This window comes from Lepus europaeus, chromosome 1, assembly GCF_033115175.1.
Source record: "Lepus europaeus isolate LE1 chromosome 1, mLepTim1.pri, whole genome shotgun sequence".
In the NCBI taxonomy this organism is placed as follows: domain Eukaryota; kingdom Metazoa; phylum Chordata; class Mammalia; order Lagomorpha; family Leporidae; genus Lepus; species Lepus europaeus.
This window is the reverse complement of record NC_084827.1, coordinates 72272180-72293288: the sequence shown is the minus strand read 5'-3', so window position 1 is coordinate 72293288 and position 21109 is coordinate 72272180. Positions and strand designations below refer to the sequence as shown.

At 40.4% G+C, this 21109-nt stretch overlaps 1 long non-coding RNA gene across 1 annotated transcript in view; it reads right to left on the bottom strand.

Moving 5' to 3' along the window:
• Nucleotides 1-1608: 1608 nt before the first annotated feature.
• The window catches only part of LOC133755472 (uncharacterized), a 30794-nt gene continuing 11293 nt past the window's right edge, over nucleotides 1609-21109 (bottom strand). Inside the window, exon 3 of the long non-coding RNA XR_009865410.1 lies at nucleotides 1609-2257. This is a non-coding gene — a long non-coding RNA (uncharacterized LOC133755472). The remainder of the gene's footprint in view (nucleotides 2258-21109) is intronic.

Here is a 21109-nt window from a genome sequence, read left to right as displayed (position 1 = left end):
GCACCGATCTGAAGCCAGGAGCCAGGTGCTTCCTCCTGGTCTCCCATGCGGGTGCAGGGCCCAAGGACCTGGGCCATCCTCCACTGCACTCCCGGGCTACAGCAGAGAGCTGGACTGGAAGAGGAGCGACCGGGACAGAATCCAGCGCCCAGACTGGGACTAGAACCCGGGGTGCCTAATGAGCCATGGCGCCAGCTAAAATAGTTCTTAAATTATGAAAGTAATATCACAGCTCCATAATGTTAGGAAAATAGAAGATAGAAAAAATAGCATTTAACATAATGATTGTCAGTTTATTTTCTTGCAATATTTTATATTATTATATTATACCTATCATAAAACTCACTCCCTTAAAATGTACAACCTAGTGAATTTTAGTGCGTTCACAAAAATTTGTAACTATCAACATTGTCTAGTTCCAAAACATTTTCACTACCTCCTCTTCACAAAATAATGGAAACCCACCAGCAGTTTCTCTCCATTCCCCTTCCTTCCACCCTGGCTTTATTTTCTGTCTCTGTGTATTTATCATAGGTATGTCTTCAATCCAGCTGAATTGTAGGAGCCTATCTTGTTTCATGTAACATTCTATCAGAAGCAAGCTTTCCACAAATGGATAAATCACCCTCACATTTTTGTATGGAAAAAGCATAAATCTAAAACAGCTTAAGAGGGCAATGAATAAATAACAAAGGAAAACAAAAAATAACTCCTGAATACCAATTTTAAAAAGGAGATGTAAATAATTTATAAGCAAGCATGTTCAAACATTGAGTAGTAACTTGATTAGATTTATGAAGACAGGAACATTTGCTTGGGTCTGATAGTCTTACTAATTTGTATTATCTTAAAAAAAACCACCTTTTTTTAAGCAAAGCAGTACATGCAACATGATTACAAAAAGCCAATGATCTGACAAGCTAGTTATAAAAGCAGAGACTATTTCGCTGCTACATCTTGTACCTACTCTACATTTTGCCTGCTACCCACACCCTAGACAAAGTCTAATTTTTAAGAGCTTTTAAAAAAAGCATTTTTTCTAGTGGTTACTTCCCTATCTCTAATAATATAGTCATATCACCACTTCTTTATTTATCCAACAGGCAGACTTTATCTGTGGACTTCCTGTTCTGATGAGATTAGTTCTCATATTTTCCTCCCCCCAACATGAATGTCTTGTAATTTTTACTTCCCCTGTTGTCATTTTATCTTACTTTAGGTTTTCTTTGTAACTTGTAAGTTTATTTTGTGTGTGTGTTTGTGTCCTTGTTTCATATTCAGTTAACTATAAGCTGTATTTCTTAACTCTCCTCTTTGTATAGGTCCCCTCCCCTTCTACTTCTAAAATTCTCTCACTACTATTTTCTGTAAGTTTTTGATAATGTATATAAAAATGTTGACAGTCACAGTTGTTTAGGAAGTTTAACAGTGACGTTTTTTAAAAGTTGTGAAATGAAAATCAAAGGATGGAAACAACCCAAGTGTCCATCTACTGATAGATAAAAAAAAATGAAGATACACACAATGGAACACTATTCCACCATAAACAGTGAAATCACCTCATTTGCAACAACATGGATGGAACTGAGAGTTATTATGCTAAGTGAAATAAGCCAGGCAAAGAAAGACAGATACTGCACGATCTGACTCATATGCAGAATCTACAATAGTTGAATTTTTAGAGGTTGACAATAGGATGGTGGTTATCAGAGGCTGGGAAGAAAAGGAGAAAAGATGGGAAAAATTGATTAACAGATACTAAGTTACAGTTAGATAGGAGAAAGACGTTCTGGTGTTCAATTGCTCATAGAGGTGACTATAGATAATGAAAATGTAATCTTTATTTCAAAAAAGAAGAAAACTGCTGGATGTTTTCAACATGTATAAACTGCTGGATGTTTTCAACATGTATAATATTGTGTATCAAACTTTTTAAAAAATATTTATTTATTTATTTGAAGGTCAGAGTTATGGAGAGGGAGAGGCAGGAGGCAGAGATAGATAGAGAGAGAGAGAGAGAGAGAGAGAGAGAATCTTCATTCACTGGTTCACTCTCCTGGCTGAGCCGGGCTGAAGCCAGGATCCAGGAGCTTCATTCAGGTCTCCCACGTGGGTGCAGGGGCTCGAGCACTTGGGCCATCTTCTGCTGCTTTCCCAGGTGCATTAGCAGGAAAATGAATTGGAAATGGAGCAGGGTGCTCATATGGGATGCCGACGCTGCCGTGGTGGCATTACCTGCTATGCCACAGCACTGGCTCTGTAAATATTTTTAAAAATTGTGAAATAGTTCATGCACACAGGGAAGAATAGAAATTGATATAGGAACACATATTCATCCACCATTTAGCTTTTTAAAAATCTTAACATTGTAACATATTTGCTCCCCTTTAAAAAAAGAAAGCATTAGATGCTTGATGATGTAGCGGTTAAGTTGATGCTTGGGATGCCAGTATCCCATACAACAGTGCCTGGTTTGAGTCCCAGCTCCTCTGCTTTTGATCCAGTTTCCTGCTGATGAGATCCTGGGAGGTAGCAGATGTGGCTCAAGGACTTGGGTCCCGACCACCCAGGTGGGAGATTCAGATGGAGTTCCTGGTTCCTGGCTTCAACCTGGCCCATCCCTGACCACTACAGGTAGTTGGTGGGAGATTCTCTCTCTCTCTCTCTCTCTCTCTCTCTCTCTCTCTTTCTGTACCTCTGCCTTTCAGATGAATAAAATAAATCTTAAAAAGAATTTTTTAAAACAGAAACCATTGTCGATTTATTGCCAACCTGTGTGCTGCAGAATGACTCTATTTCTCTTCTACCTTAATATTTATCATGACATCAAAAGTTTTCTCATTACCCAGTATTTACTCTTCTACCACATGATTTTATATTTTGATATACACTTTGCCATCTATACACATTATACATCAACAATGACATTTTCAAGCATAATCTGGAAGCTTCTGGGAATTGGTGAGCACTAATCTTTCTAAATTCTCAGCTATCCTTTGTAAATCTTACTGCAAAGCAAGCAAAAAGTTTCTAGAGCATGACTCACAGGCATAAAGTACACCATAAAAAGGCAAGAAAGAATAACTTTGTGGCTTAAGAAGTATGGGACTCATCAAAAGAAGGACTCCAACAGATTATTTTTAATTTAGCACCAAGACAGATTTTAGATTGGGTCATCCATGCAAAGAAATTGAAGAGGGTGTTACCTAGTAGTGTCTTCTCGCCACATTCACGAGTGGATAGAGAGTCAGGGAGAGAAAAGTACAGACTAGAACAGATCACACCTCACAGAAATGAAATTTAAGGAAGAAGGAACAAGGATTTGCATAGTGACCTCACTTCAGCTTATGCAGAATTTTATAACTAGAATAGAAAACTTAGAAGGAGTCTGACTCTAGACATTTAAACACTTGAACATAGACTAGAGAAGGAGTAAGAGTCACAAATGAAAACACAAAATGAAAATAATAAGGGCAAAGGAAAGCTTAATGGCATGAAGACAGAAATCTAAACATACTTTTCTTTACTACAAAATAGACAAACATCTTTGCAGTTTTTGTAGTTAGCCATAATTCCCACATTACTGTTTAGTAAGTATTGTTCCTTCATATTCCTTTCAAATTTTATCCTCCTTTTTCTACTATTTACTACTACATTGTATTTACAATTACATTTACAATGTATTTACTACTACATTGTGTGCATGAGATGTACACAATGTCTATCTAGCTTTAATTGCAGTACAATACACAATGTGGAATGCCACCTTTAAATCTTAACACATTTAAGGGCAGCCATTTTACCAGGTGGGTAAGATGCTAGTTGGATGCCTCATAGCATATCAGAGAGCCTGGTTTGATGCCTGACTGCAGCTCTCAACTCCAGCTTCCTGCTAATACAGACCCTGGGAGGCAGTGGCGATGACTCAAGCAGTAGATTCCGGACACCTACAGGGAATCTTTGGGCCTGGGCCCAGCCTCAGCTGTTGAGGACATTTAAGGAGTGAACCAACAGATGTGAGCTCTCTGGCTGTCTGTCTCTCAAATTAAAAAATAAATAATTTAAAAATAATTTACCATGATTATTGACCCAAATCCATCCATTAGACTTGGGAGTTTCAAGATTGTTTGATATTGGGCCTATCATTCCCAGGCTTACTACTGTAAATTATGATGCTATAGGGAGCACTCTCAGCATAAACAGGGGAGAGCATGCTGAGAAAATTAGAAAAAAAGTAAAGATTCTATTTTTATTTATTTGAACATCAGAGTTACAGAGTGAGGAAGAGACAGAAAGCGATTTTCCATCTGCTGGTTCACTCCACATATGGCCATAATGGCCAGGACACACAAGGAGCTTCATCCAGGTCTCCCACATGGGTGCAGGGGTACAAGCATTTTGGGCCATCTTCCACTACTTTTCCTGGGCCATTAGTAGGGAGCTGGATTGGAAGTGGAGCAGCTGGGACAGGAACTGCTGCCCATATGCAATGATGTCGCAAATGTTGGTTGGCTTTACTCACTATGCCACAACACCATCCCTGAAAAATAAAAATTTTAAACCAAAAAAGTAAATGTGAGAGATTTAGAAGTTACCTTACAGAGACGGTTGATTCAATAGAATTGGGTCCTGTTTCTTGTACATAATTATAAATATTTTAGCGTTATCTAGTAGGTATGTAGTTATGTGCATGGGGATTTTGGTTTTCTAATTTGGAGATGTTTACAAATAAAGAAAACCATATATAATAATAAGATTACACATGTACCCAGAATTAATCAATGTTCATTACATTTTAAAATTTGTATGTATTTATTTATTTTACTTTATTTGAAAAGCAGGGAGACAGAGAGTATTCACACCTCAAATGTATTCACTCCTCAAATGCCCACAACCGCTAGAATTGGTCCAAGCCAAAGTTATCATGCAGGAACTTCATCCAGGTCTCCCACATGGGTGGCAGGGACCCAATTATTTGAGCCATTACCTGCTGCCTCCCAGGGTGCACATTAGCATGAAGCTGAAATCCGATGTGAAGCCAGAACTTGAACCCAGGGACTCTGATATGGAATGTGGGTGTTCCAAGTGCTGTCTTTTTTCTTTTCTTTTCTTTTCTTTCTTTCTTTTTTTTTTTTTTTTTTTTTTTTGACAGAGTGGATAGTGAGAGAGAGAGACAGAGAGAAAGGTCTTCTTTTTACCATTGGTTCACCCTCCAATGGCCGCTGCGGCCGGCATGCTGCACTGATCCAAAGCCAGGAGCCAGGTGCTTCTCCTGGTCTCCCATGTGGGTGCAGGGCCCAAGCACTTGGGCCATCCTCCACTGCACTCCCTGGCCACAGCAGAGAGCTGGCCTGGAAGAGGGGCAACCGGGACAGAATCTGGCACGCTGACCAGGACTAGAACCCGGTGTGCCAGCGCCGCAGGCAGAGAATTAGCCTGTTGAGCCATGGCGCCGGCCCCCAAGTGGTGTCTTAACTGCTGACCCAAATGCTGGCTCCATGTTTTTTAAAAATAAGTAATACTCTTGAAGAGTAGAAGTCTCCCTTGTACCCTTCTGCACTCACATGGGCAACCTCTTAATGATACCAACGAATTACAAAACAAGTCCTAAAATAGTTCCCATAAATGATGGTAAAGAGGGATGAGTGTAATTTATAAGGAAAGAATTTACTCTTTAATGGGTTGCTGTATCTAACATAATTGCAATAGTACTTTACGTCTATATGATGCTTTATAGTTTGCAAAGTGCTTTTGTGGCCTGTACTCATATAACAAGGGATGTGAGGTAACTGTCAGCCAGGACTGCCCCACCACAAAAAGGGTATGGAATGACGAATACATAAATTTCAGCAGCTAGGGAGGATGCTTGCTGGAACAGCATGGAAAATAGTTTTTGGCCTCATTGGGGAATTTTTATCAAGTGACACTTTTCAAGTTTTCTTCATGTTAAAAGGTGAGCAAGATGAATCTCTTTTCTTTGAACCAGTGCAGCTCAGAGGCAAGTGAAGGAGGAACAACTTTAGACAAGTTGAAAGAGAAATCAAGCAAATATACTACTAAGAGAAGTGGCTCCATCAACCTTCAGCATGAAACTTCAGAGTTTAAACATCTTCATTGGTTGGAGGAGTCAAGTTCTGTTCGATCTGTAACACTCATCTTCATATCATTAGCATCCAGTGCAGTGTTTGGCCAGTGTATGCACTTGGTACATCTTGCTGAAGTGAAACCACTGCCAGTAACAAACAGATCCTGTTGGAGCAACCTCTCCCTGCCTTCTCATGCAGCTGTAAAATCACTTTTTCCCCTTTAGGCAGAGATTGAACAGCTATTCTGTCAAGTTCACAGGGACTTTCCTATATTTTCTCCCATAAGGGAATAAATAACATGCCTTTTCCACTGAGGTTAAGACACTAATTCTTCTTATGTAATGTTAAAGAAAATAATAAAGCCTATTAGAGACCTAATACTAAGACTAAATAAAAAATTTTTACTGCCAAATGGGGAAACTGGCTCAGGCAGAGCACAGGAAGAGATTTATGAAGACAGAAAGGGGGTAGTCTTTTAAGGCCAAACCACTACAACTGTCTCTATCCCATACCAGGAAAGTCAAATGCTTGAGTGATGTTGATTGGCTGGTGAGGTCTGGGTTTGGTGTTGCATAATTTCAGAGCTGTTGAGGTGTTCTGGTGTACACATGTAGGGCACATGTACCTCATGACCTGCTCAAATGGGGACTGTATCATTTACTTGGGTGTCAGAAGATACCGTGGTTTCACAGGCTTGATGGTCTGATCAGAGGTTAGTCTTGCACACAATTAACCTAGGGTTCAGAAACTTCCATTTCTGTCCCTAACAAGATGGTACACCCGCCTTTGTCTCCTGAACTGTGGGGGACTCTTCCCTTTGGCAATCTTCCTTTCACAAGGCAAAGAAGAGGAATGAACTCTCATTCAATGCTTGCTATGCTAGGAACTCTACTGTGTTTAGAGAAACTTTACAAATGACATTAATTGGCTATCACCACTTGCAGCAGATGCCACACAGCTATTAGATGGTAAACCCAGGGTTCACAGTCTGGTCTAATCTGGCATTACAAACTTAGTAGAGAGCCCCTAAAGCCTGTCAACACCTTCAAAGGGCTCAGTGGCTCTCTTACTACCAATTGATGAGCTGGGCAGCTGGCTATGACATAGAGGGCTGGATGTTATCCCAACCCAGACTTCTTCTAGGTCTGACAGATCTTGTGTTAGTTAATTAGATTGAAAGAATAGCAATTTGTCAGAGTCAATAGAATGGACCAGCAGCATAAAGTACTCTCGAATGAGGAGGAAAGAGGAAGGAAAAACTAAAGAGGAAACAGTGGAAGGCTGAAAATATTGAGGTTAAAGACACTAGCCATGTTGGATGCTTTGTTGGTGGGAAAAGGGTACAAAAATGCTCTTTATGCTGAAAATTCACTGAGATTCAAATGAGGTAATGCATCTGATATGCTTTAAAAGTATGGGAGGGGGAAGCCATTGTAATCCATAAGCTGTACATTGGAAATTTATATTCATTAAATAAAAGTTAAAAAAAATGAAAAAAAAAGTATAAAGTGTTATATAGCTGTAAGGGATTATTCATGAAAGAAGAAAGTTTTTATAAGAAAAACTTGAAACTTCGGTGGTATTTTTGCCTCTTGAAGAACTGGAGCCATTTTGAGACTTGCTTTTTGTTGAAGAAATAACTCATTTATTTTCTATTTGGCAGGATCAAAATTAAACAACAAAATTGCCTGTAGGAGAAGAAAGTCATAGAGTATATGAGGTTCCTTTACCTTTCTCTGAGCTGTGGCCAAGAAGATTGGATAGCAAATTTTAGGGATAATTTGAAAAAAAAAAAAAAGTATGATAATTTAGATGCAATCTAAATTAAACATAAATAATATGCCTAGACTACTTGAGAGTATACTAGAGTACTTGGAACTAGTGAAATATTTTTACCTAAAAAATCAATTTTTAAAAAGTATTTATTTGAAGGCAGAGTGACAGAGAAAGAGGGAGAAACAGAGAAAGAAATTTTCCATCCTCTGGTTCATCCCCCAAATGGCTGCAACAGTAGGGGATGGGCCAGGCTGAAGCCAAAAGCCAGGAGACAAAAACTAGGAGCCCAGAACTCCATTTGGGTCTCCCACATGCATGCCAAGTGCCCAAATACTTGGGCTGCTTTCTGCTGCTTTCCCAGGTGCATTAACAGGGAGTTGGATGGGAAGCCGAGCAGCTGGGACTGGAACTAGCGTTCTGAAATGGGATGCTCATATTTCAAGAGGTGGTCTGCTGCACCACAAGGGCAACCCCTAAAAATAATCAATTGTTGTTTGATCTTTTTTTTTAAGATTTTATTTGTTTACTTGAAAGTCAGAGTTACAGAGAGGCAGAGGCAGAGGGAGAGAGAGAGAGAGGTCTTTCATCCGCTGGTTCACTCCCCAATTAGCTGCAATGATCTGAGCTGCGCCGATCCAAGGCCAGGAGCCAGGAGCTTCTTCCTGGTTTCCCACGTGGATGCAGGGGCCCAAGGACCTGGGCCATCCTCTACTACTTTCCCAGTCCATAACAGAGAGCTGGATTGAAAGAGGAGCAGCTGGAACTTGAACCAGTGGCCATATGGGATGCTGGCACTGCAGGCAGTGGCCTTATCCACTACACCACAGCGCTGGCCCCTGTTGTTTGATCTTTTGTAGATATTCCATCTATTTCCATCTTCTCTCATTCTTTTTCTTTCCAACTTGTCATCTCTCCTTGCACTAATTAGAATAATTGTTATTTTACCATTCTTTTCTCCTAAACTATATCTTTGATCCTTTACAAAATCTGATAAAACATGTGGTTCTTTTAAAAGTTTGTGAAAAAGTGGAATTAAAAGATAAATTTACTTCGGTTCAAAAATTTGAAATCATGTGTGACTTTCCAAAATTTCATAGAAATGCCTACTTTGAAAAAACTATACATGAATTTAAAAATTTTCCACTGAAATCAATTTACTTTTTCCACTTTCCCATAAAGATTTTGAAGTACTCTTGTACCTTCCCTGTGTGTCTGAGAACACATTGTGCCTTCTGCCCTTTATTCTTCCCTTCTGCTTGTTCCTTTATCCATACCCCTACAACCTTAGAAATTCAAGCTTTCACAGTTTTAAATCTAGAATATTTTGCTGTTCCTCCAACTAGAGAGTTTAAACTGTCTCTAATTACACCGTTTTCCAGCCCATTTCCTCTCCTTCGCGATGTACATGGAGCACTGCAGCAGTTTGCTTGACTCTCCTTGGATCACTTGTGCTGTTTTGGTGGAGTGCCCCCTTACAAGAGTCTCCAGTCAAGCATTTCTTTTGTCAAATACATGCCCAGTTTTTGTGAGTCTTGGGTTCCTCATCAATAAAATGGGGACATTAACATGTGATTGAGGTGGTGGCCACTACATTTGGTGTAGTGGTTAAGAGGCTGCTTGGAATGCCTGCATCCTATAGTGTAGCACCTATTTCAAGTCCTGGTTCTGGGTTCTGATCCAGCTGCCTGCTGATGCACACCCTGGGAGGCAGCAGCTGATGGCTCAAGTACTTGGGCCCCTGCCATCCATGTGAAAGACCCAGACTGAACTCAGGGTTTGCAACCCTGGCCTAGCCAGTACTGGCAGTTGCAGCCATTGAGGAGTGAGTCCAGATGGATGATTTTCTTTCTCTCTCCCTCTCTCTCTCTCTCTCTCAATAAATAAATGTTAAAAATAAATACATTTTAAAGTCCGCCTATCAGTTTTCTTCTTTTTCTTATCTTTGTCCTTCTTTTTAAAGCTTAACTTTTTAAAATAATTTCTCATGGTTTAAAAACCAAGAAGTATACAAAGAAATACTGCAAAATCTCCCAGAAGATCAATGCTCTCCATCTCTCTAAGGTACTATTTTTTACATACATTTTTCTAATATTTAAACATATTTAAGTGTGAACATTATAAGCTCTAAAAATAATTTAAAATCTATATATTAAATACTATGTATTTAACATATATAAAATCTGGGTTCCAAAACTATCAGTTTATGAAAAATAAGCTAAGACCCACAGATTCAGTCTCTTTGCCAAAGGCACTCAGAGAATTAGTAGAAGGGCTTGAATATTAATTACACTTGTCCAACAGTCTATGGGGTCTCACATTTAATAGTCTAAGGTGGCTGGGGCCGCGGCTCAATAGGCTAATCCTCCACCTTGCGGCGCCGGCACACTGGGTTCTAGTCCCGGTCGGGGCACCGGATTCTGTCTGGGTTGCCCCTCTTCCAGGCCAGCTCTCTGCTGTGGCCAGCGAGTGCAGTGGAGGATGGCCCAAGTGCTTGGGCCCTGCACCCACATGGGAGACCAGGAGAAGCACCTGGCTCCTGGCTTCGGATCAGCGCAGTGCGCCGGCTGCGGCAGCCATTGGAGGGTGAACCAACGGCAAAAGGAAGACCTTTCTCTCTGTCTCTCTCTCTCTCTCTCACTATCCACTCTGCCTGTCAAAAAAAAAAAAAATTAGTCTAAGGCAAAAGTTATAAAACCTTGTTTGTTATGCAAGCAAAGCCCACCCATTCCCCCATTTCTGCTTTATGGGCATAGAAGCCAGGTGGAGTTAGAATCAGTTCTATTAGTCCTTGAGCCCCTGCACCTGCGTGGAAGACCTGGAAGAAGCTACTGGAGCCTGGCTTCAGATTGGCCCAGCTCTGGCCATTGCAACCATTTGGGGAGTGAACCAGCGGATGGAAGACCTCTCTCTCTCTCTTTGCCTCTGCCTCTCTGTAACTCTGCCTTTGAAATAAATAAATAACTCTTTAAAAAAAGTTTTCATAATCCCAAAATCAATGTCTAGCACTTTTGCAATCATTTGCAAACATATGCATAAGGGCAAAACACTTGAGTTGCTCATTGCACACATTTCCAGCCGAGCTTGAAGACAACATTCAGCCTTCTTGATTCAGCCTGCACACTGTATACAAGAGTCCTTCTTCCATCTATTTACTGCCATGTTTCTCATAGTTTTGCTCTTTTTTGGATGATAGTGCTACCTAAAATGGCCTCCAAGCATCATGCCAAGTGCTGTATAGTTTTCCTAAGCACAGCAAGGCTTAAGGAGAAAATATATGTTAGATAAGTTTCATCTACACATGAGTTATCATGCTGTTAGCTCTGAGTTCCATGTTTAGTTTTAAGATTTATTTATTTATTTGAAAGGCAGAGTTAAAAGGAGAGATCATCTATCAGCTGATTTACTCTCCAAATGGTCACAATAGTTTGGGCCTGGGCCAGGGCAAAGCCAGGAGCCTAGAACTCAATATGGGTCCCTTAAGAGAGATAGGAGCCCAAATACTTGGGTCATCTGCTGCTGCTTTCCCAGGTGCATTAGAAAGGAGCTGGATCAGAAGTAGAGCAGCCAGGACTTGAACCAGTGCTAGTATGAGATGCCTGCTTTGTGGGCATCAGCTTAGCCACAACTTTGGCCCCAGGAATCTAACCTTTTATTTCCTCTAGGAGTAATAGCTTAGCACTATGAATTCAAGTTTGGAATAACCTCATACTACATAACTACCATGAATAATGAAGACTGGCTATATTTTAGAGAGAAGACATGAATTCAAATTCTCCCATTATGTCTTTTAGTTTTTGGTGTGTTTAACTTTTCCTTAAATATGAGAGTTGTGCTATCATATCCTGTATTCTCGAGATAAAAACTGTATTTGGGGGCTACTGTTGTAACATAGCAGGTTAATCTGCCACCTGCAATACTGGCATCCCATATCACAGCACCGGTTTGAGTCCGGCAGTTCCATTTCTAATCCAGCTCCCTGCTAATGTGCCTGGGAAAGTAGTGGAAGATGACCCAAGTTCTTGTGCTCCTGCCACCCTTATTGAACACTGGATGGAGTTCCATGCTCCTGACTTTGGCCTGGCCCAGCAGCAGCTATTGTGGCTACTTGGGGAGTGAACCAGCAGATGGAAGATATCTCTCTTTCTATCTCCTTCTCTCTCTTTCTTCCTCTCTCACTGTCACTCTGCCTTTCAAATAAATAAAAATAATTATTTTAAAATAAACTACATATTTTACAGGGTGCAAAAATGGCTCCTAAGTGCATATTTGGAGAGGTACCTAAGCAGAAACTGTTGTTGCTCTCTGTGGCTTAAATATTTTGCTAACTGCATAGCCTCTGACTCACTCATGAGGTAACATCGATGATATATGAGTAACTACCAGGATTTGAAGTTTCTTCAGGAATACTTCTACCTTTCATTAGTATTCAAGAAAATATTTAAAAGTTATCAGTAGATAATTTTGAGTACATATAACTGTATCACCAACTTGGATCTCTATTTTAACAGTCAGAAAATACAGCTTTTGTGTTAATTACAAAGAAAATCAAAGCTTGCTTGACAAGTTTTTACTCAAAATACCAAGTTTTGCCACCATATATTGATACTTAAGAATGGGTATAATCCTTTGTGTCTGTTTAAAAGCATATATTTTCAAGAAGGTCAACATATCAACATTAACCAGTTCCTTATCATCACTTTATACCCTTTTGGACCATTGTAGACAAAGGAAACTTTGGCTTCTTAGACCTCAGTGTGAATGTGTTGGCCAGATGTTTTCCTGATCATACAGGTTCTACCAAAAGAGGATGACGGAGGAATATGGCTCAGTGGGTATACACAAGAGTTCATAAAGAGATGATAGGCTAATCATTTAGTCCAAACTGCCTGTTATGGGCTGAATTACATCCTCCTCCCAAAAATGATCTGTTGAAGTCTTAACCCTCAGTACTTCAGAAAATGGCTTTACGTGGAGATAGTATCTTCACAGAGGAAATCAAATAAAAATATGATCATTGGGATAGGCTGCAATCCATTATGACTAGACACAGAAACAGACACAAGCACAGGGAGAATGGCAAGTGACCATGCAGGCATAGGTCGTGGTAATGCAGCAGGAGCCCAGGAAGGCCAAAAGTTAACAGCAAACCACTAGAAACTGGGGATGAGCATGGCGCAGATTCTCCTTCATGGTTCTCAGAAAAAACCAGCTCTACCTACACCTTGACCTAGGACTTCTAGGCTCTGGAACTGTAAGATAATAAATGTCTGTGATTTAAAGCCATCCAATGTGGGCCACTTGGTTATAGCATTCTTAGCAATCAAGTACACAGTTCATCATTGGTTAAAGAATAAAATGAACCCTCACTGTGGCTTCTTGTTCTGCTCTATTCCCACAAAATCAAAAAAATATTTGCTTAGAAGCTAGCCATGATGAACCAAATGTTGCCCAAGACCATGAAACTACAGCCTAAATGTTTCACAAACACAAACAAATCTGATTCTTCAAAACCTCTTACAAAGGATGGGTCATTCCCAGGCCATTTAAGTCACAGACTACTGTACTGGAATTTTCCATATAATAAGCTTATATCACTTGATGTATTGCATGCTGTTGTGTCTTGGGAATTGCCAAATTAAAGCAGGGAGAGAAAGAGAGAGTGAGTTCTGGTGGGAGAGCAGCAGGGATCTTCAGAGAAAGTGTAGTGTTGAATGCATTTTGTTACCTACTCTGGGTTCTAATTACAGCTTTCTTTCTCTTGTGCAAGCAAATCCATTTGGAACTATTTTGGGCTTAGCGTGGGCATCATTCTTTGTACTCTGCTTCATCCCCATGGTTTCCCTATTGATGGGAAATTGCTAAAGAACAAAGATAAGAACTAAATGAAAGTAGCTTTAAAGAAAATTCAAAAGATTCTATCTCCATTGAACTATATACTTTCAATAACATGTTCATGAGTTATTTTACTTCTCCACTGGACATTTCTTGAAAGTGATCCTTGCAATACCTACATGAATTCTATGATTATGATGATTATTGTGCTCTTTGCATAACAACTTGCCAAGTGTTGTCACCTCACTGTGTGGGATGGGGTTCAGCAAGAAATCAGGGCCCACGTCAGTTGGTTCGGTTGAGGCATTTCATACTAAGAAGGAAGGGCCGGGAGCCAAATGTGGAAAGGAAGTCTTTCCTGTCACCCCAGATAGTAGCAATAGTAGTAAGCCTCTATTATTCATCTATGGGGCTGAAGAGGTTGAAAGAGGAGGTAGGTTAACAGAGCCAGGGAGCCACTGCCTATGGCTGGAAGAAGAACAATAACTATAGAGGAATAGTAACCTTCTTGGAGAAGTTGCTGGAATTAAACAGGGGAGATGGATGTTAGATTCTTCTTTTATTCTTCTACCCATGATTCTACTTTATCTTTTTATCTTTACTGTACTGTCCTAACTCCTTTTAGCCATGGGCAAATGAGTCTAGGAAAGGCAGCTAGCAGAACTCAACTTCCTGCCCCTTAGAACCAGAGAATGGCAAGTGATGAATGGAACTGGGATCAAGGAGGCAAGTGTAAAGCTTGTGCAAGATGTTATGAGTATTTTGGGTTTGGGGCAGCAAAAGATCAAAGCAGGTCTGGAAAGCCAAAACCAGGTCTGGACAAGGTCAGTAAGGTCTAAGAGCATTGCATACAAAGCAGAGAGTCATACACAGGAGTGGTGTCAGTAGAGGAGACTAGCACATACACACCATAAATTATATATAGAGAATCATAAAACAGTCTTCTGTAGATCAGAGGGAAAAAGATGTTGTAGATTTTCAGGATAATTAGAGATGAACATCCACACATACAAGGAAGTAACAGACTTCCAGAGGTACAATTCATTACTCATATTCCTTGCAAATAATTAGAAATGTAGGCATGAGACTGTAAAAATTTGCTTTTAGTTTTTACCAATACCCTTGCTGTTTACATTAATTTTTTAATAAGTTATTTATTTTATTTGAAATAAATAATGTTGGGAGAGAGAAACAGATAGAGATCTCCCATCTACTGGTTCATCCTCAAGTGCCTAGAATAGCTGGGGCTGGGCCAAACCAAAAGAAGGAAAAAGGAACTCAATCCAGGTCTCCTACATGGGAGACAGAGACCAAAGTAGTGGAGTCATTGCCTGCTACCCAGTGTATGCATTACCAGGAAGCCAGAACCAGGATCCAAAGCAGGGGCTCAAACCCATGCACTTCAAAATGGGGTGCAAGAGTCCCAAGTAGCATCTTTTTTTTTTTTATTTTTGACAGGCAGAGTGGACAGTGAGAGAGAGAGAGACAGAGAGAAAGGTCTTCCTTTTGCCGTTGGTTCACCCTCCAATGGCCGCCGCGGTTGGTGCGCTGCGGCTGGCGCACCGCGCTGATCCGATGGCAGGAGCCATGTGCTTCTCCTGCTCTCCCATGGGGTGCAGGGCCCAAGTACTTGGGCCATCCTCCACTGCACTCCCTGGCCACAGCATAGAGCTGGCCTGGAAGAGGGGCAACCGGGACAGAATCCGGCACCCCGACCGGGACTAGAACCCGGTGTGCCAGTGCCGCAAGGCGGAGGATTAGCCTATTGAGCCCCGGCGCCGGCCTCCCAAGTAGCATCTTAACCACTGGGCCTACCTAGTGTCTACCTCCCATTTTACATTTTTTTGAACATCCCAAGTTAACTTCAACATTTTTTTGGAAATTTTGTTTTGAAATTGTGGATGTTAGCTTATTGTCACTACTCTTTCTCTTGAGATTATAAAGAAAAGTGACAGCTATTTTAATTTTTTGATGATCTGAAATCTCAAAATAGGATATTCCTATCTGATGCTCAGAAGGCACTTATTTGCCAAGAAGGCAAAGCTGATAGAGAATAAACAAAAGCAGGAATTATTAAATCCATGAACAGAATTAAACCATACACATAGACTGATACAAATTACAAACTTGTCAAAATTTTTTTAAAGATGTATTTATCTTGAAAGTCAGAGTTACAGAGAAGGTGGGGAGAGACGGGGTTGGGGGAGAGAGAGAGATCTTCCATCCTTGGTTCATTCACCGTATAACTGTAAGGGCCAGTGATAAGCTAGGCTGAAGCTAGGAGCTACATCTGGGTCTCCCACATGGAGGGCAGGGGCCCAAACACTTGGGCTATTTTCCACTACTTTCCCAGGCCATTAGCAAGGAGCTGGATTGGAGACACAAAATGGCACGCATGTAGGATGCTGGCATCACAGGTGGCAGCTTAACCCACTATGCCACAACGCTGGCCCCTCTCTTACATTTTCTTTCTTATATTATTTGTGTGTCATTCATGGTAGTAACTATTTTGGCGCTTGAGTAAATTCTTTCTTATTTATTCCATGTAACATCATACGAAAAAAATATACATAGATACTTTAGAAGTGATTGCAATTATTATGAGTCAATTCAAGAGAAAAAGAAGGGTGGGCATTGTGGGGCAGTGGATTAAGCTGCCATTTGGGATGTCTGCATACCATATATTGGAGTGCAGTTTCAAGTTCCAAATCCTCTGTTTCTGATCTAGCTTCCTGCTGATACACCTGGGAAGGCAACAGATAATGGCTCAAGTGCTTGGGTTGCTACCACCCAAGTGGGAGACCCGGATGGAGTGTCTGCCTCCTAGCTTTGGCCTGACCCAGCTCTAACTATTGCATGCATTTGGGGAGTTGAAATCAGTTCCATCAGTGATGGAAGATCTCTCTCTTTCTGACTTTCAAAGATAAAGATAAAAGATAAAGATATATTCAAAGATAAAGATAAAAAAATCGTTAAAAAATGAAAAAAATTATTATAACAATCCATTTAAAAACAACCTCTATGAATCCGCAGAAGCTTATTTAGATAACTATGCTGAAAATTATCCCTTGCCTTTAATTAAATCCATTGAAAAATTTTAAAATAATTTTTACTAATCAAGTGCCTTTTGGTGGGATTTAAATTAATATGTGTAAGAGAAGCCTCTTTCACCAATAACACAGTCGTCGTGCAATAATTAATGTTTGAAAGAAAGGAATGTATTTTGCTTACTCTCTCATTTATCACAAAAATGTGCTTTTTGGAAAGTAATAATGGAGGCATGTAGAATTACAGAAATACAAGTGTATATAATTATCACAAAAATGAGGCCAAAGGGCTATTCAGATATAACGAGGTGCTGTAGCTGTGATTATTTAGGTAATAGATAAAATCCGTTCACCTAGAAATTGTTAGTGAGGATCAAATATGTGCAGATATTAGGTTAGGCTCTAAGAACATACAGATAAACCATAGTTTCTGGCTTCAGGGGGTTATATATAAAGAAAATCTAACAATAGGTCTATGAGAGATGACCACTAGCAGGCAGCCATAAATAGCACAAAGGCAAGGTGTCCCTGGGCAAGGGGTGGCTAGCAAGCCTCCAAACTCAGAGTTCCCAGATCTGAGACTCTGGATCTTGGCTAGCCTAGCCCCAACCTTTGGCTTCTTGCCCATGGCCAGTTCCAGCCTGGTCTCCCCTCTTGAGCCAATATCGTGCTGTTGTATACATAGCCACACCTCCTGCTTACCACTGACTCCCAGGTCTCAAGGGCACCCTTTATGAGCTGGAATATACTCTACTTCCCACTTCTTTTCCCACATCAAAAGACTATGTAGTCCTGTTAATTACATTTCTTATTCTTTTTTTCTTATAAAGATTTATTTATTTCATTCAAAAGGCAGAGTGATGGGGAGGCAAGGCAGGGGAGAGGCAGAGATCTTCTACCCTCTGGTTCACACCCAAAATGCTCAAGCAGAATCTTTTTTTTTTTTTTCTTTTTTAAGATTTTATGTATTTTTTTGAGAGACAGAGTTACAAACAGACAATGTGAGAGACATAGAGAAAGGTCTTCCATCCACTGGTTCACTCCCCAAATGGCCACAATGGCTAGAGCTGGGCTGATCTGAAGCCAGGAGCCAGGATCTTCCTCTGGATCTCCCACAGGGGTGCATGGGCCCATGCGCTTGGGCCATCTTTCACTGCTTTCCCAGGCCACAAAAGAGCTGGATTGGAAGTGGAGCAGCCAGGACTCGAACTGGCAGTCATATGGAATGCTGACACCGCAAATGGTGACTTTACCTGCTCCGCCACAGTACTGCTGCCCTTCCCCCAGGTGGCATCTTAAGCATATCAAATGACCACCCCTCTACATCTCCTGATTTGATTTGCTCTACTACAATGATCCAGCAGCAAACAAAAGACCAAAAACAAAACGGTTGTTCTCTTTTCCAGTACTCTGTGATGGGTACTGCTTGTCTGCATACAATGGTTCTCAAAGTTGGCTGGGCTCCGGAGTTAGCTGGGGAAGTTTTTAAACACAGATTCCTCATGAGCCAAAATCTCCAGAAGTAGAGCTGGGGCAATCTAAATTTCTAACAAGTTTTCCTGGTGGCTCTTTCCTGTCAGTCTGGTTCTAGTCGAGGGACCAGGGTTTTGAAATTACAAGGTAAAATCCAAGCACACAAAGTCATTCTTCCCTGGTACACACCCATGTCTTAAATACCCAGAGTTTTTTGTTTTAATCCTGTGTCACTGCACCTGTTCTTCTCTCCAGAAGGGCCTTTCATCTCCTTTACTACCCTGAAAAGCATTCCCCATGTCTTCTTCTTTGAAGCCTTCCCTAATCTCTGAGTTGACAGTCCTCCTCTGCTTCTACAGCTTTCTCATGGTGTACTTTGGTTTTTCACTTGTCTATTTCCCTTACTGCACTTTGACTCCTTTAAGGGGTGGGACTGTAAATTACTCATCTCTTTAATCTCAGGAGTCCATCTATGTTCCTGGTTCATAACTGGCACATATAATTAATAAATGAATGAACAGAGTCCTAGTTAAATCATGATAAAGAATTAGCTATGTATGGGCCATTTTTCTTTATGAACTGAATAATTATATACCTTCCATTAAAATATTATTATAGATTGTACAAGCTCATCAGCAATTGAGATAAAATGCAAGCTAAAATAAACAAATGCTACTGCAAAAAAAAGTAATGATTTCTTTTTCCAGTGAAGGACTGATTGAATCATTAAACATTTAGATTAATGCAAAGTTTGGCAGATTTCCAATGTTTTTATTTTTCATTTACCTTTCTGATCATTTGTGGTCTGACATTAAAACACACACATAATAGCACATCATTTTTTTCAGACAGTGATTTTTTTTCAGTGCATTTCTTTGTTTAATGTATTTACAGTATCCTCTTCCTTAATGTTGGTAGTTTTTTAAATAAAAATGCGAACCCCTACTAAGCAAGAAATTGTTTAGTTGTATCACTTTACAGTATAAGGTAAATGTAAGTGGAATTTTTAATATACCTATTTTTTTTCTTGTTTGCCTTACATTCATTACCCTTCTTGGGTACTTAACACCTACTTTCTGTTTTGTGAATGTGCTCTCTGTTCATGTGGTTCTTTTCAGAGGTGGAGTTTGTGATAAGGATGGGACATGTTGGGGCTGGCACTGTGGCATAGTGGGTGGAGCTGCCGCCTACAGTGCCAGCATCCCATATTGGCATGGGTTCGAGTCCTGGCTGCTCCACTTCTGGTCCATCTCTCTGCTATGGCCTGGGAAGGCAGTAGAAGATGGCTCAAGTCCTTGGGCCCCTGCATGCACGTGGAAGACCCGGAGGAAGCTCCTGGCTCCTGGCTTCGGATCGGTGCAGCTCCGGCCGTTGCAAACAACTGGGGAGTGAACCAGTGGATGGAAGACCTCTCTCTCTCTCTCTCTCTCTCTCTCTCTTTCTCTCTCTGCCTCTGCCTTGCCCTCTCTGTAACTCTGACTTTCAAATACATAAATAAATCTTTAAAAAAAAAAAATGAAAAAGGATGGGACATGTGATCCAAGCTTGGTCAACGAGACACACAGTGTTATGCTCAGGATGGGCACCTGATTCAATTCAGCCAATGAGTTAGACCCTAGATCTTCATTGGGATCTGTGAGAAAGGGGTACCCTTTTCCCTGGGTTTGTTCGACTGTTCAAATACAAAACATGATCACCAGCACTTGAGCAGCGCTGCCCAAGAATGAAGCCGACACAGAAGCAAGCAAAGTCAAGGGACAAAGAGAGACAGATTCTGATGACATTGTTTTGAGCCTTTGTATCTATCTATTCCCGGATCCAATGTGTCCCTTAGAATTTACACTTATCAGAGCTCCACTCATTCGAAAGAAGAACGTTCCTTTTTATTCTTATCCTGGTTTGAGTTTGGTTTCTCTCATGGATTAGCAAAAGACCACTGGGACATTATGCCATCCTTGAATTTGCTATTTTCCAGAAGAATTATGTGGATTTTCACTGTAGCTTTTACCTTCTATGAATTTTAGTTTGTTGTCAGATCCTAAATCACTCCTCTGAGTGCCAATTACCCTGTTTGCTAAATGAGGGAGCTATAATGTCCCTTCTGCAAAACTATTGTTTTGTGAAATACTCTAGAATATCTGATACAGTATTAGACAATCAGCTGCTATTTAAAGATTGTAATTCCCTAGGCAAATGCTGTAATAGCACAGGTTGTGTGTCAGCAGCTTGGGTGGGGGAAGGAAGTAGGAGGAGAAAGTTTGATAATTTTCATTTTAGATAAATGAAAAAAGTAAAAAAAAATATAATTTATCTTATTATAATTTTCAGCTTCTTCTATAATTGGAACACTTATTTCAGACATGTGAGAAGTGTCACAGTCGTCAAAGTTACCAAAGGATGAAAACAGATGCGTCAGGCAAAATGTACTCCCAGTTCACTTTCTTCTCCTCAGACCAGGACCAACTGCACAGTCTCAGATTGAAATGAGAAGGCTGAACATTGTTCAAATGTGTGTTTTGAAGAGAATGGCAATGCCTGAAGCAGAAGTAGGGGGAAAAATGACTATTTTAAAATTTGGACTGTTTTAAAAGTAGAAATAGTTTTAATAAGAACAATAGGATTTGCTATACCAAATGAAATGTGTACATAGGGCCACACTGTAATCTCAAACAACTATGAATGAACTTCTTTCTCTTTCTCTCTTTGAAAAATAATCAAGATACTCTTTCTTGGAATACTTTTTTCCCTTCAAGTTGGCAAGGTTGCAAGGCTAATGCCTGACTTCCAGTACACTTACAACTACTGAAAGGCACTGCAACTTACTGTTTGTGTCTTCTCTCTCATGTCCACATTTTCAAGTTTTAGATATTGACACTTAAATAAATGGCCTGTTCC